Source organism: Pteronotus mesoamericanus, unplaced genomic scaffold (assembly GCF_021234165.1).
Source record: "Pteronotus mesoamericanus isolate MK-2021 breed Mesoamerican mustached bat unplaced genomic scaffold, CSHL_Meso_final contig_24, whole genome shotgun sequence".
NCBI lineage: Eukaryota > Metazoa > Chordata > Mammalia > Chiroptera > Mormoopidae > Pteronotus > Pteronotus mesoamericanus.
In genome coordinates, this window is record NW_026555100.1 from 5965397 (window position 1) to 5980053 (window position 14657).

The 14657-nt window shown below is 36.1% G+C and overlaps 1 protein-coding gene across 2 annotated transcripts in view; it reads right to left on the reverse strand.

The window, feature by feature from the left end:
- The window catches only part of FAM149B1 (family with sequence similarity 149 member B1), a 56649-nt gene that overhangs the window by 32907 nt on the left and 9085 nt on the right, over positions 1-14657 (reverse strand). The gene's annotated exons all lie outside the window — the stretch shown is intronic.

Here is a 14657-nt window from a genome sequence, read left to right on the forward strand (position 1 = left end):
ATCAAACAAAATATTCTTAACTGAGAAGATCTCAAAGATCCTTATACTAATTAACCGATTTCTATCATATCTTTTTCTCATTTCGTTTTTTATTTTGACCTAATTTTAGACTTGGTATCATAACAATTGTTAAAACAGGAGAGGTAAACATTTAGGACTTCTCAAGAAACACTCTTACCAGTGTTATCCAAGCCTTAAGACCATATGGATCATGAAACCAATTTAAAATGTTATGAAATAACACCAAAAAATGAAATAGAATAAAGCAGAACAGAATGCAAAATATCATAGTAATCACACGTAAAGGTTATTACTTTGTGGAACTTTGTCTTCTGTTTTATGTAAATACACTTGTTCACAATGTCAACTAATGTGACAGTTTAAAAAGTTTAAAAGCCACTGATATAGACAGTGTCCATCTTTCAAATCTAAACCTTCCCACCTCTCCAGCTTTCAGGATTAGAGTGTCAACAGAAACAGAAGGGATATAGAGGCTTGAGACATTTTTCATCACATTGACAATGAATGATGACAAGCCAATTATGTAAAACAAAAAAAAATTGGGGACTTTTTTATGCTTTAACTTTCCTCTAAGCATCTTCCATGTTATTTTAATTTTGAAATTTAGTATTAGCGTAGCTTTTAAAACATAAGATGTTATCGTTACTTGTTTTAGTAACTACTTAGGTTTACCAATTTCTTGGCATGACGTTGTTTATTATATCTGTAGTCCCTTAGTCCTTTTACTTTCTGTAGGGTCAATAGTTTTGTCCCTGCTTTAATTTTAATCTTGTTCATTTGTGTCTTTTTTTTCCCTAGGTTAAACTAGCTAAAGATTTGTAAATTTTGTTTACTTTTATTTCAGAGAGCCAACTTTTGACTTTCTTTATTGTTTCTATTCCATTAATTTCTAATCTGTATTATTTTCTTCCTCTGCTTGTTTTAGATTTAGTTTGCTCTTCTTTTTCACTTTCTAAAGATGGAAGCGTACATCATTGATTTGAGGGCTTCCTTTTTTCTGTAGGCATTTTTTCTTTTTTTAAATTGAAGGATGATGGAGATACATTATATTAGATTTAGGTGAACAACATGATTTAATATTTGTATATGTTGGAAAATAATCATAAGTCTAGGTAACATCCATTACCACACAGTTACATTTTTCCTTGTCATGAGAACTGTTAAGATCTACCCTCTTAGCAACTATTATTAAATATAGTCACCATGCTGTACATTACATCCCCATAACTTATTTATTTTATTCCTGGACATTTGTACCTTTTGACTCCCTTCACTCATTTTGCCAACATCTTAAGCTCTGCTTCTTACAACCACCAATCTGGCTCTTTTGTGTCTATGAGCTTAATTTTTTTTCTGTCGGTATTTAAAGCTATTAATTTTTCTCTCAGCACCATTTTAGCTACATCCTATAAATTTTGATATTTTGCTTTTTTCTTTTCATTCAATTCAAAATATTTTCTAATTTCCCTTGTAGATTTCTTCTTCAGGCCATCAGTGACTTAAGAGTATTGTTTAGTTTCCAAATACAGGCATACCTCATTTTATTGTGCTTCACTTTATTGCGCTTCACAGATACTGAGGTTGTGTGTGTGTGTGTGTGTATGTGTTTTACAAATTGAAGGTTTGTGGCAACCCTATGTTGACCACATGTATCAGTGCCGTTTTTCCTACAGGCCCAGATAATAGGGTTTTTTGGGGGTTTTTTACACAATGAAGTATTTTAAAATTAAGGTATGTAAATTTTTTAGGCATAATACTATTACAAACTTAATAGACCAATATATAGTGAAAACATAACTCTTATATGCAGTGGAAAACCCAAAAATTCATGAGACTCACTTTATTGTGATATTCATTTTATTGTGATGTTTTGAAGCTGAATCTGCAATATCTCCAAGGTATGCATGTATTTGAGGATATCCAAATTTCTATGTTGTTAATTTCTAACTTAAATCTACCATGCTTTGAGAATATGCCTTGTATAATTTCAATCCTTTCAGATTTACCAAATTTGATTTATGAGTGTTTGAAGAGTATATATTCTTGCTGTCATTGGGTGAAATTTCAGGTCAAGATGGTTGATAATGCTGTTCAAGTCTTCAATATCCTTGCTGATTTTCAGTCTAGTTGTATTGAAAGCAGCGTATTGAAGTCTCCAGCTATAATTGTTGTATTGTCTGTTAATCCTTTCAATTCTGTAAAATTTTCCTTCATCTACTTTAAGACTTGGTTATTAGATGTATATACATTTATAATTGCTTTATTTTCCTGATGAATATAAGTTTTTATCATTATGAAATGACTTTGTTTCTAGTAGTATTCTGTGCTAAAGTTTATTTTGTTTGAGGTCAAATTTAAGGAGTTTTTATGGCTGCCTTGGCTTATTTTGGGGGGAATTTATTTTATTTTCTATTTAATGTATTGGGGTGACACTGGTTAATAACGTTATATAGGTTTCAGGTGTACAATTCTATAATACATCATCTGTATATAGTATTGTGTTCACCACACTAAGTCTCCTTCCATCACCATTTCTCCTCCCATACCCTCTTTTACCTCCCCCAACACACCTGTCCCTCTGGAAATCACCATACTGTTGTTGTCTGTGTCTATGAGGCTTTTTTCCCCTTAATTCCTTTGTTTCTTTCACCCAGCCCCACAACCCCCATCCCCTCCAGCAGCTGTCAGTCAATTCTCTATCTATGAGTGTGTTTGTTTTGTTTGTAGTTTATTTTGTACACTAGATTATATACATGAGTGAAATCATATGGTACTTTTCTTTCACTGACTGGCTTATTTCACTTTACCATAATGCTCTCTAAGTCCATCCATGCTGTGGCAAAGGGTAAGATTTCCTTCTTTTTTACTGTTGAGTAGTATTCCATTGTGTAAATGTGCCACAGCTTTTTTATCCACTCATCTACTGATGGACACTTGGGTTGCTTCCAATCTTGACTATTGTAAATAATACTGCAATGAACATACAGGTGCCTATGTTCTTTTGAACTAGTGTTTTGGGTTTCTTCTCATTTATTCCCAGAAGTGGAAATGCTAGGTTATAATGCTGTTCCATTTTTAATTATTTGAGGAAACTCCATACTGCTTTCCACAGTGGCCACACCAATCTGCATTCCCACCCACAACAGTGCACAAGAATCCTCTTTTCTCCACATCCTCACCAACACTTGTTTGTTGAGTTATTGATGATAGCCATTCTGACAGGTTTGAGGTGATAGCTCATTGTGGTTTAGAATTGCACTTCTCTGATGATTAGTTATGCTGAGCATCTTTTCACATACCTACTGGCCATCTCTATTTCCTCTATTTAATTGGAGTGTATGTTTTTTGGTGTTGAGTTTTGAAAGTCCTTTTTGAATTTTGATATTAATCCCTTATCAGGTCTATCATTGGTGAATATGTTCTCTATTCAGTGGGTTGTCTTTTATTTTGTTGTTGATTTTCTTTGCTGTGCAAGAACTTTTTAGTTTGATGTAGTCCCATTTGTTTGTTTTTTCTTTCCCTTGCCTGAAGTGATGTATCAGCAAAAATATTACTTCAATAAATGTCCAAGATTTTACTGCCTATGCTTTCTTCTAATATTTTTATGATTTTGAGTTTTACATTTAAGTATTTAATCCATTTTACATTTATTCTTGTATATGGTATAAAAGGTGGTCTAGTTTCATTGTTTTCACTTATCTGTCAAATTTCCTCACCATTTATTGAATAGACTACCTTTACCTCTATGTTCTTGACTCCTTTGTCAAATATTGATGGACCATAAAGGTATTTTTCTCCATGTTCTCTATTCTGTTCCATTGATCTATACATGGGTTTTTATGCCAGTACCATGCTATTTTGATTACTATGGTCTTGTAGTATAGTTTGATATCAGGTAGCATAAGTCCTCCAACTTTATTCTTCTTTCTCAAGATTGCTGTCACTATTGGAGGTCTTCTTTGTTCCCACAATAACTTTTGGAATATTCTTTCTAGTTCTGTGAAATACACCATTGGTATCTTGATAGGAATTGCAACCTACAAATTGCTTGGGTAGTATGGACATTTTAATGATACTAATTCTTCCTATCCTAGACCACAGTATATGCTTCCACTTATTTCTATCTTTTTCAGTGTCTTATAATTTTCCAAATACAGTTATTTTACATCCTTGGTTAAATTTATTTCTAGGTATTTTTTGATGCAATTGTAAATGAGATTGTTTTATTAGTTTCCCTTTCTCATAGTTCATTATTGGTGTATAAAAATGCAACCAATTCCTGGATATTAATTTTGTATTCTGCTACTTTGCTAAATTCATTTATCAATTCTAGTAGGTTTTTTGTGGAATCTTTAGGGTTCTCTACATAACAGTATCCATGTCATGTCCAAATAATGACCATTTTACTTCTTCCTTTCCAATGTGGATGCCTTTTATTTCTTCTTGTCTGATTGCTGTGGTTAGGACTTCTAGTTCTATGTTTAATAAGAGTGGTGAAAGCAAACATACCTATCTTGTTTCTGCTATTAAGGGAAACACTTGTAGTTTTTGCCTATTGAGTATAATGTTGGCTGTGGGTTTGTCATAGATGGCCTTTATATGTTCCCTCTATTCCTACTTAGTTGAGAGTTTTTATCATAAATGGATTCTTGATTTTTATCAAATGCTTTTTCTGCATCTATTGATATGGCCATGTGTTTTTTTATATTTTGTTTATGTGGTGTATCACATTTATTGATTTGTGGGTATTATACCAACCTAGCATCCCTGGAATAATTCCTATTTGATCATGGTATATGATCTTTTTAATGTATTGCTGGATCCAGTTTGCTAATATTTTGTTGATGATTTTAGCATCTATGTTCGTCAGGGACAGTGGCCTATAATTTTCTTTTTTGTAGTACCTCTATCTGGTTTTGGAATTAGGATAATGCTGGCTTTGCAAAATGAATTTGGTAGTCTTCTCTCCTCTTGAATTTTTTGGAATAGTTTGAGAAGGATAGGTTTTAGTTGTTTGAATATTTGGTAAAATTCACCTGTGAAGCGATCTGGTCCAGGACTTTTGATTGGAGTTTTTTTATTACTATTTCTATTTCACTAGTTGTAATCAGTTTGTCCAGATTCTCTGATTTTTCCTGATTTAGTTTGGGAAGACTGTATATTTTTAGGAATTTATCCATTTTGTCCAGATTCTCCAATTTTTTGCATATAGTTGTTCATAATATTTTCTTACAACCCCTCATATTTCTGTCTAGTATGCTGTTACTTCTCTTTTATTGCTGATTTTATTTATTTGGGTCTTCTATATTTTTTTTCTTGATGAGTCTCTTTTAAGGTTTGTTAATCTTATTTATCTTTTTAAAAAACCAGCTCTTGGTTTCATTGGGTTTTTTGTATTGTTTCTTTTGACTCTGTTTCTTTTATTTCTTTTCTGAACTTTATTTCCTTTCTTCTACTCACTTTGGACTTTGTTGTTTTTTCCTAGTTCCTTTAAGTGTAAAGTTAGATTGTTTATTTGAGATTTTCCTTGTTTCTTGAGGGAGGCCTGTGATGCTAATGAATTTCCATCTTAGGGCTGCTCTCACTATGTCCCATAGATTTTCGGTTGGTTTGTTCTCATTTTCATTTCTTTTAAGACAGTGTTCATTTCTTCTTTGATCTCATTGTTAACCCATTTGTTGTTTAGTAACATATTATTTAGCCTACATGTTACTAAAATAAAGTCTTTTTTTATTTTAGATATTATTTATTTATTTTTAGAGAGGGGAAAGGAGGAAGGAAGAGGGAGAGAAACCATCAGTGTGTGATTGTGTCTCACATGTCCCCTACTGACAATCGTGCCCCAACTGGTAATTGAATCAGCAATCTTTTGGTTCACATGCCAGTGTTCAGTCCACCGAGACACACCAGCCAGGCTCAGTTTTCTTTCTTGTGATTGATTTCTAGCTTCATACCATTATGGTCAGAGAAGATACTTGATATGATTTCAATCTTCTTAAATTTGAGACTTGATTTGTGTCCTAACATGTGACCTATCATAGAAAATGCTCCATGTGTACTTGAACAGAATGTATATTCTGCTGCTTTGGGATGAAATGCTCTGAAGATATCAGTTAAATCCATCTGATCTAGTGTGTCATTTATGGCTACTGTTTCCTTGTTGATTTTCTGTTTGGAAGATCTATCCATTGATGTCAATGTGGTGTTAAAATCCCCTACGACGACTGTGTTACTGTCAGTCTTTCCCTTTATATCCATCAAGATTTGCTTTACTTATTTAGGTGCTCCAATCAATGGATGCATATGGTATAAGGGTTATATTCTCTTGTTGGATTGCTCCCTTTATCATTATGCAGTGTCCTTCTTTGTCTTTTACTATAGCCTTTGTTTTAGCCTAATCTGTCAGATACAAGTATTGTTATCCCAACTTTTTTTTTTTCATTTCCATGCATGAAATATCTTTTTTCCATTCCTTTACTTTTAGACTGTGTGTATCTTTTGTTCTGAGGTGGGCCTCTTGTAGACAGCATATATATGGGTCTTGTTTTCTTATCCATTCAGCTACTCTGTGTCTTTTGATTGCAGCATTTAAGACAATTATATTAAAGTAATTATTGACAGGTACTTATTTATTGTCATTTTATTCTTTTAACTATGTTCGTCTTTCTTCTCTTCTTCTCCCTCACTTCCTTCCTTTTCCTTTATTATTTCTTGTAACACTGGTTTTGTGGTAACAAATCCTTTAGCTTTTTCTTGTTTTGGAGCTCTTTATTTCTTCTTCAGTTCTAAATCATAGCCTTGGCTGTAAGTCCTTGCTTTCATCACTTTGATTATTTTAAGCCAATCTCTTCTGGCCTGAAACATTTCTGTTGAGAAATCAGCTGACAAGTCTTATGGGAGCTCCTTTGTAGGTAACTGTCTTCCTCTTGCTGCCTTTAAGATTCTCTGTCTTTAAACTTTGCCAAGGAATAAATTTAACCAAGGATGTAAAATAATTATATGTGTCTCTTTGAATTCATCTTGTTTGGGACTTTGCACTTCCTGGACTTGTATGTCATTTTTCTTTGCCAGTTTCAGGAAGTCTTTGGTCATTATCTCTTTAAATAGGTTCTTGATCCCTTGCTCTCTCTCTCCTCCTTATGGTATCCCTCTTATGTGGATGTTATGCTTCTTGTTGTTCTAAGAGTCCCTGAAACTATCCCAATTTATAAAGTTGTTTTTTCTCTTTGCTGCTCTGATTAGGTGTTCTTTTCTACCTTGTCTCTAAGTCACTGATTTGATCCTTTGCTTATTCTGTTTATAAATCTATTGTTTATTCCTTCCATTGTATTTTTCATTTCAGATATTGTATTCTTCATTTCTGTCTGTTCTTTAATGGTTTTTATGTCCTTTTTCATGCTGTTGAACAGCCTTATAACATTTCTTTGAACTCTGTGTCTCGTAAATTGCTTGCCTCCATTTCATTTAGCTCTTCCTCTGGAGATTTCTTCTGTCCTTTCATTTGGGGCATGTTTCTTTGTCTCCCCATTCTGGCTGCCTCTTTGTGTTTGTTTCTATGTATTAGGTAGATCTGCTATGGCCTTCAGTCTTGGTAGGATGGCCTTATGTAGTAGGTGTCCCGTGGGGCCCAGAGGTGCAGTTTCCTTGATCACCTGAGCTGGATGCTCCAGGAATGTCCTTTGTGTGAGTTATGTGGGCCCTCCTATTGTAACTGAGTCATGGTTGCTATTGGCCTGTTTATGTGTGAGATTGATCCTCAGGCTGACTGTGAGACTGTCAAGTGCTGCCTACTGCAAGTGCTGACCACACAAAGCAGAATTCACCTTAGCATGGTCTGGTGCCTACTGAGCTCTCCCTTTGAATATGCTGCTTGTGAAGCTTATTGGATCCTTGGGAGGAATTCTCATGCAAGCAAATGTCAGATGCTGCCTGTAACTGGCCTTGGGCAAACTATTTGGTGCAAAGCAATCCACATGTTGTAACTGCCTCTGGGTACATGCAGGAAGGACCAAGCTGAGCACCAAGGCTAGCTTTTACCAGCACTGGGCCCTGGGGGCAAGTCAGCAAAAGGCACAAGGTACTCTGAGGTGTGCTTCTATCTGCCTCCACCTGCAGTCTGCCTATTAGGCTTAGTCACTGAAAGAGCCTCTCTCTGGTGGTTCTCAAGTTGCATGACGTAAATTCTCAGTGAGTCACCTGGTAGGGGATAGTGGTATTCACCAGACTGAAACAGGTTCAAACTTGGTGCCAGTGTTGGGTCTGAGGCCACTCAGCAAATGTCTCAGGGCATACCAAATCCAGCTGCAACCTGCTGGGTGCTCACGCAACTTTGTGTTGGGGCTGGATCTTTGGGAGCCATCAGGGTGAGGCCTGCAGTGTTTGTCAGGCCCGACAGATGAAGAGTTAGCCATGTGAAGGAGGGCTCTGCACCAGTCAGGTTTGTGAGGGAAAAATGGCGCCCTTCTTAGAACCACACGGCTTAGTCTATCCCAAATTCTGCCAGGAGGATTTGGAGCTCAGCAAGGTGGGTGGCCGAGAGTGGTCAGGAGGATTGGTTTAGTGTATCTCCCTTGAGGGGGAGATGCCAGTCAGGCCTCAAGGAAAGTTGTGGGGCATGGCTCCCCTGTGTGAGCCACACAACTCAGTCTTTCCTGGATTTTTTCCTGACCTCAGAAGTCACTAGGAGTCAAACAGATGGGGCTGCCGGAGCCCAAAGGGTGAGTTTCCACCATAAGCACAGAGGATGGGCCTAGTGGATCTCCTGTGAGTGGAAAGCACCAGTCAGGTTCACAGGAAAGGAGGAGAATGGCCCCCATCCCAAAGCCACACAACTCAGTCACTGATGCCCCAAGTCTGCACAAACCTCTATAACCCGGCCAAGGCAGCTGACTCCTTAGCAGAGTGAAAGGTCCACAGGGTGGGGCAAGATGGAATCCAGAGGGTGGAGCTATTGCTTTCCCTAGGCTGATGCCACACAGAAGGGAGTACTCCACCCAAAAAGATGGTGTCTGTAGTATGGGAGAATGACTTAGCACAGGGATACTGGCAGCTATCTGTTCAGCACTTTCCCCAGAGCCGCAAACCCCAGACTCTCTCTATGCAGCTTTAATCCACTCCTCCCACCCTCCACTGGAGCCCAGGGTGAGGGGCTGCAAATGGAATTTTGCGTTGGTCCTTTAAGAGGGTGCTGTGTCTCTAGCAAACTCGAGTCTTTCCATGATGCACAGAAACCCTGCTGATTTTCACAGCCAGATGTTATGTGGGCGCCTCTTCCCAGCTCAGGTGCTCTGGGCTGGGGAGTCCAGCTTGGGATTTAGAACCCACACTTATGTGGGACATCCCACAGCTGAGATAACCTTCTGGAACCTCAGCCACCACCTGTGGGAGCAGGGTCAGCACTTTTCGCGTCTCTGCCCTTCCTACCAGTCTTCTATAAATCCTTGGTTATAAGAATCCTCTCCAGCTAATCTTCAGTTGTTTATTCAGGATGATTGTTCTGTAATTTAGTTATAATTCCAGTTTGGTCCTGGGAGGAAGTGAGCTTAGCTTCCACGTTCTCTGCCACCATCTTGGATGCCCTTTGCCTTGGCTTTTCATTTCTGGGTCCTCTTATGTCTCCTCTGCATCTGCGTACTCATGGTCAGCCAGAGACATATAGATAGCATGGGCCCTCTGTATGGATATGTAGCGCGCTTATAAGGGCCTTCTATGGCTAATTTCCCAGGTCTCCTTGAGACATTTCTCGGTTGTCTGCCAACCCATTTTTCGCCCCAACCAGTATCGAAGCCTCAGGCTATGTGAATCAGTTTTTCCTTGTTCACATGCTACTGAGTTTGCTACTGTTATTGACAATGCTGTTGGGTTTAGGGATTGTCCTAGTTCTACTTCAAATCTACAAAACTCTGGTGTTGAAGCTGCTAGTTTTCACAGCTTGTACCTTTGTAGTTAAACAGACTCTCACTGTTCCCCAAAGTTCTATTGATTTTCATGAATAACTACTAGGGGGTCTGCTGGACATGGCTCTTCCAAACCCCATAACGGCTGGCCGGATGGGCCCTGGCCAGAAGATAAGTGCATTGCTTTGGAAATGGATTGTAATTCCTTCCTTATCTCCTTTTGGGAGCGGCTTCTTGTCCTTTGTGACTGCTTCTTGACCTTTCCCTCAGCATGTACACAATGAAGTAACATAGTTTAGAGTCACGCACAAGACACGTACCCCCTTTGTCTGGGACCCCTTAAAATAAGTCTAGGACTCAGGGTGGTGCTATCCTGCTTTGCCAATCTGCCTCTGTTGGTGCTCCCTGTAATGTGAGTACTGTAGTACTGTATTTTGCTGTGTATAATGTGTACTTTTTTGTCCAAATTTTTGAGGGAAAAATAAGGATGCACATTATACATGGCTATAATGATTACATACCAATGGGATTAATAATGGGTATAATAATCCCATATATAAAGACACAAAAATCTGGGTGCACATTATACATGACAAAATACAGTAATAAAGGCTATGTCTGCTCTATCCAATCCTCCTTGTGGGTTTTTTGGCTTCTCTGAATGAGCAGTTGAGATCCCCAGGCTCAACCTCCTGTGTTACACTACCACTCTCTTTATGTGCACCTTTAGTCAGTTTTCAGAGTCCTGAAGTAGTTCCTTTGACCATTTTATCCAGTTTGTGTTGTTTTTTGGGAACAGAATTTGTTAGGCTACTGACTGCCATACTAGAAGCCCTACCTCATAATTTTCTTTTATTGTATTGTCTTTGTCAGGTTTTAGAATCAATGTTAGGCTGGCCTCATAAAGTGAATTGAAATGTTCCTATTTATTGGAAAAAATTTGTATGACTGTTATATCTTCCACAAATGCATAACAGAATTCAGTAGTGAAACCACCTGGGCCTAGAGCTTTCTCTATGAGAATTGCTGATTAAGTTTCTTTAAGAGTTTTAACAACTATTCAGATTTTTTAGGACTCTGTTTCATTTACGTTACAGAATTTATTGCCATGAAGTTGTTCATATTATTGTTAATATTCTTTTAATGTCTGTATGACTTGTAGTGTTGTCTACTTTTTCATTCCTGATATGTAATTTAGGCTTTCTTGCCTTTTCCTGCCTAGCATCACCAGAGGGCTTATTAAACTTTTCAAAGAATCAATTCTTGAATTTGTCCATTTTATTTTTTATATATCTATTTTTTTAGTTCATTGATTTTTACACTTAATTATTCTTTGGCTACTACCTTGGATTTAATTTACTCTTCTTTCCTAGAATCTTAAGGTAGAAACTTAGTGTATTTATTTCAAAGCTTCCTTTTGTTCTAAAATCAGTATTTGAAGCTATAATCTTCCTCATGAGCTACTTTAAGTGCATCCACAAATTTTGATATCTTGTGTTTTTGTTGTCATGTAATTCAAAATACTCTCTAATTTTTCTTGTAATTTAATATTCAGAAAGTTGTTTAATTTTCAATTATTTGGAGAATTATTCTATGTCTTATTGTTACTGATTTATAATTCAATTATTTTGTAGTCAGAGAACATACTCTGTAAGATTTAATCTTTTGAAAAATATTGAGACATTTTATGGCCCACCATATAGTCTGTCCTTGTGAACATTACATATGCACTTAAGAATATGTACTCTGCATTTGTTAGGTGTAGCATCAGATCTTTATATTTTTACTGATTTTTAATTGTTCTATTAATTACTAAAATCTCTAATAATTGTGCATTCACCTGTTCCTCTCTTTAGTTTTACCAGTTTTTCTCCATACACTTTGAAACTCTATTAGATGTGTACTTATTTAGAATTGTTATGTTCTCCTGGTGAACTGTGTTATGTATTAAATTGTATCCTCTCCAAATTCATATGTTGAAGCCCCAACCTGCAATGTGATTGTATTTGGAAATACAGTCTTTATGGAGGAAAATGTTCAATGAGGTCATAGGGTGGGGCCCTATGGGACTGTGGGAATCTGACAGGACTAGTGTTCTTAAAAGATGGAGAGACACCAGATCTACCTGTGTGCATGGCCAGGAGAAAGGCCATGTGAGGACACAGCAAGCCAGGAAAAGGGACCTCACCAGAAACCAACATTCATGGCCTCTAACCTAGAAAATCATACAGAAGCCAACATTATCCTAGAACTCAATTCCCTTAAAAAAACAGGTACTCTATATACACCTATATAACAGCAACAAAGAGATTAAAATATAATTTTTAATATTATACCATGCCTGTTACCTTGGAATAAACCTTCAACAAATGTCCATTACCTTTATGAATAAAGTTACTAAATTGTATTAAGAGGTATTAAAGAAATGTATATGTGGAAATATTTATATATCAAATCCATGAATATGAATATCATAAAGACGGCAATCTTCCCCAAATTGACCTATGCAATTTAACAATCAGATTATAACATATATGAAAAGGATTGGCCAAGGCAATTTTGAACAATGCAGTAAGAGTTCCCTACCAGGTATTATGATTATAAAGCAATAGTTTAATTAAAGCCCATTACATTTGCATGATTTTTAGAATAAAAGCGTTTAGAGAGCCCAGGGAACAGACCCTTTCATGTTTTAAAACCTAAACTCTAACAGATCAGTGGGGAAAGAATGTAATAATTCTACTGGAAATGATACTACCTTCTACCGCAGAGGCTGGGAAGGTATGTGTGCATTTTTAGTGATCACAATGACTAAGGAGTGCTATAGGTGTTCAATAGGAATCGATCATGAATACTAAACATCTTGCTGCACATGCGACATTTCTGTACAGTGACCAAAATGCCAAAAAATGCCCTGCCTAGAAATACTAAATTAGTCAGTAAATGACGCTGCAACAATTCATTATCTAAAAAGAAAAATTAAAATAAAGTTCTTGCTACATACCATATACAAAAAACAATTCCAAGTTGATTAAAGACCTAAATGTGAAAACTGTGAAACTATTAAAAGCCACATACCAGGAAAAGATATTTGCAATACATTTAACAAAGGATCAGTGATTAACTATATTTGGTTACTACTAACAAAAACAGTAACAGTGGCTAAAATAAGATAAAGGTTTATTTTTCCTTTCATAAAAATATTAGTTTAGTGATAGGCATTAAAAAACTGACATGGTGGCTCCATTCATAACAACGACTTAATGTCTTCTATCATTTCCATCCTCAGTGGTGCTTCATGGTACAAGATGGCTGCATTATCTTTAGCCATAATGCCATGTTCCAGGCCAGAATTAAGAAAAAGGGGTAAATTAAAAAAATAGCATTTGAGAAAGCCCCATCTCCTGACTTTTGTGAATAGTTCATTAGGCACCCCTACCTGTAACAGATGCTGGTAAATACATTTTCAACTGAGTATAATACCCCAAATTTTGTAGATCTCTAGGGAAAGTGGACATAACATAGGTATCTAATAGACCCTATATCTTGAATGGGGTACAGCCAGTGGGACAAACCCGGCCCTCAGGCTTTTTGTAAACAAAGTTTTATTGGAACACAGACACACCCATTAATTTACGCATTGTCTATTGCTGCCTTCTCATTATAGTGACTGAGTTGAGGGTCCTGACAGAGCTGAAAAAGCTAAAAATATTTATGATCTAGCCCTTTACAGAGAAAGTACATCCTCCTCTAATATAAAAGGTAAAGAACTCCTACTAATATGAAAACAATTAGAAAAAATGAGTCTGAAATATAAACAGGCAATTCCCAGAATACAAATATGTACAATACCATGTACAGACATACCATATCTCCAAACATAATGCCAGATAGATACAAAGATTATATACTGTATGATTCCATTTATAAGAAGGACAAGAACAAGTAAAACTTGTGATAGAGGTCAGAATAGATTTTTATTAAACTTCTAAGTCTGGCAAAGATTAAAAAGTTTGATAATTTCACTGTTGTGGTCAGCAGTGAAAGAAAACAAGGTCCTTCCATATGTTGCTCATGAGATATTAGATTGGAATAATTTTTACAGAGGTCAGTTTGGCAACAGCTTTCAGAATTACAAAAGAGCCTATCTTTTGACTGACAATTTCGCTTCTAGAAATTATCCTCAGGTATATTTACATTTATGCAAGATAAAATATGTACGAGGTATAAATGCAGCAGGTTTTTTTGTTTTGTTTTTCAGTAATAGCAATGTCTGTGTAGCCATAAAAAAAAAATGAATTTTTTAAATTATATGGATATTCTTCAAAATGTATTAAGTGAAAAAATGGCACTAAATAAGTGTATAATAATAAACTTTATGTAAAAGTAAGGATAATTAAAATATACAAAGTTAGCAAAAGAATAAATCAAACTTGTTAATAAAGAATTCCTGTCTGGTTCTTTATTTTAACTGGTTTGTTTTGTCATTTAAACTGCTATTTGCTATTCAGTTGGCAAATGGTCATTATAGGTTTTAAGGGTTTCCTTCTCCTATCTTTTTGAGAATTTTGATAAGGAACGGTTTTTGAATTTTATCACATACCTTTTCAGCATCTATTGATTTGATCATATTTTTTCCTTTGAATCACTAATGTTAAACATATTAATACATTTGCAGATACTGACCCATCTTTGTATTCCTAAAATAAACCTTACTGGATCATTTAAAACTAATTAACC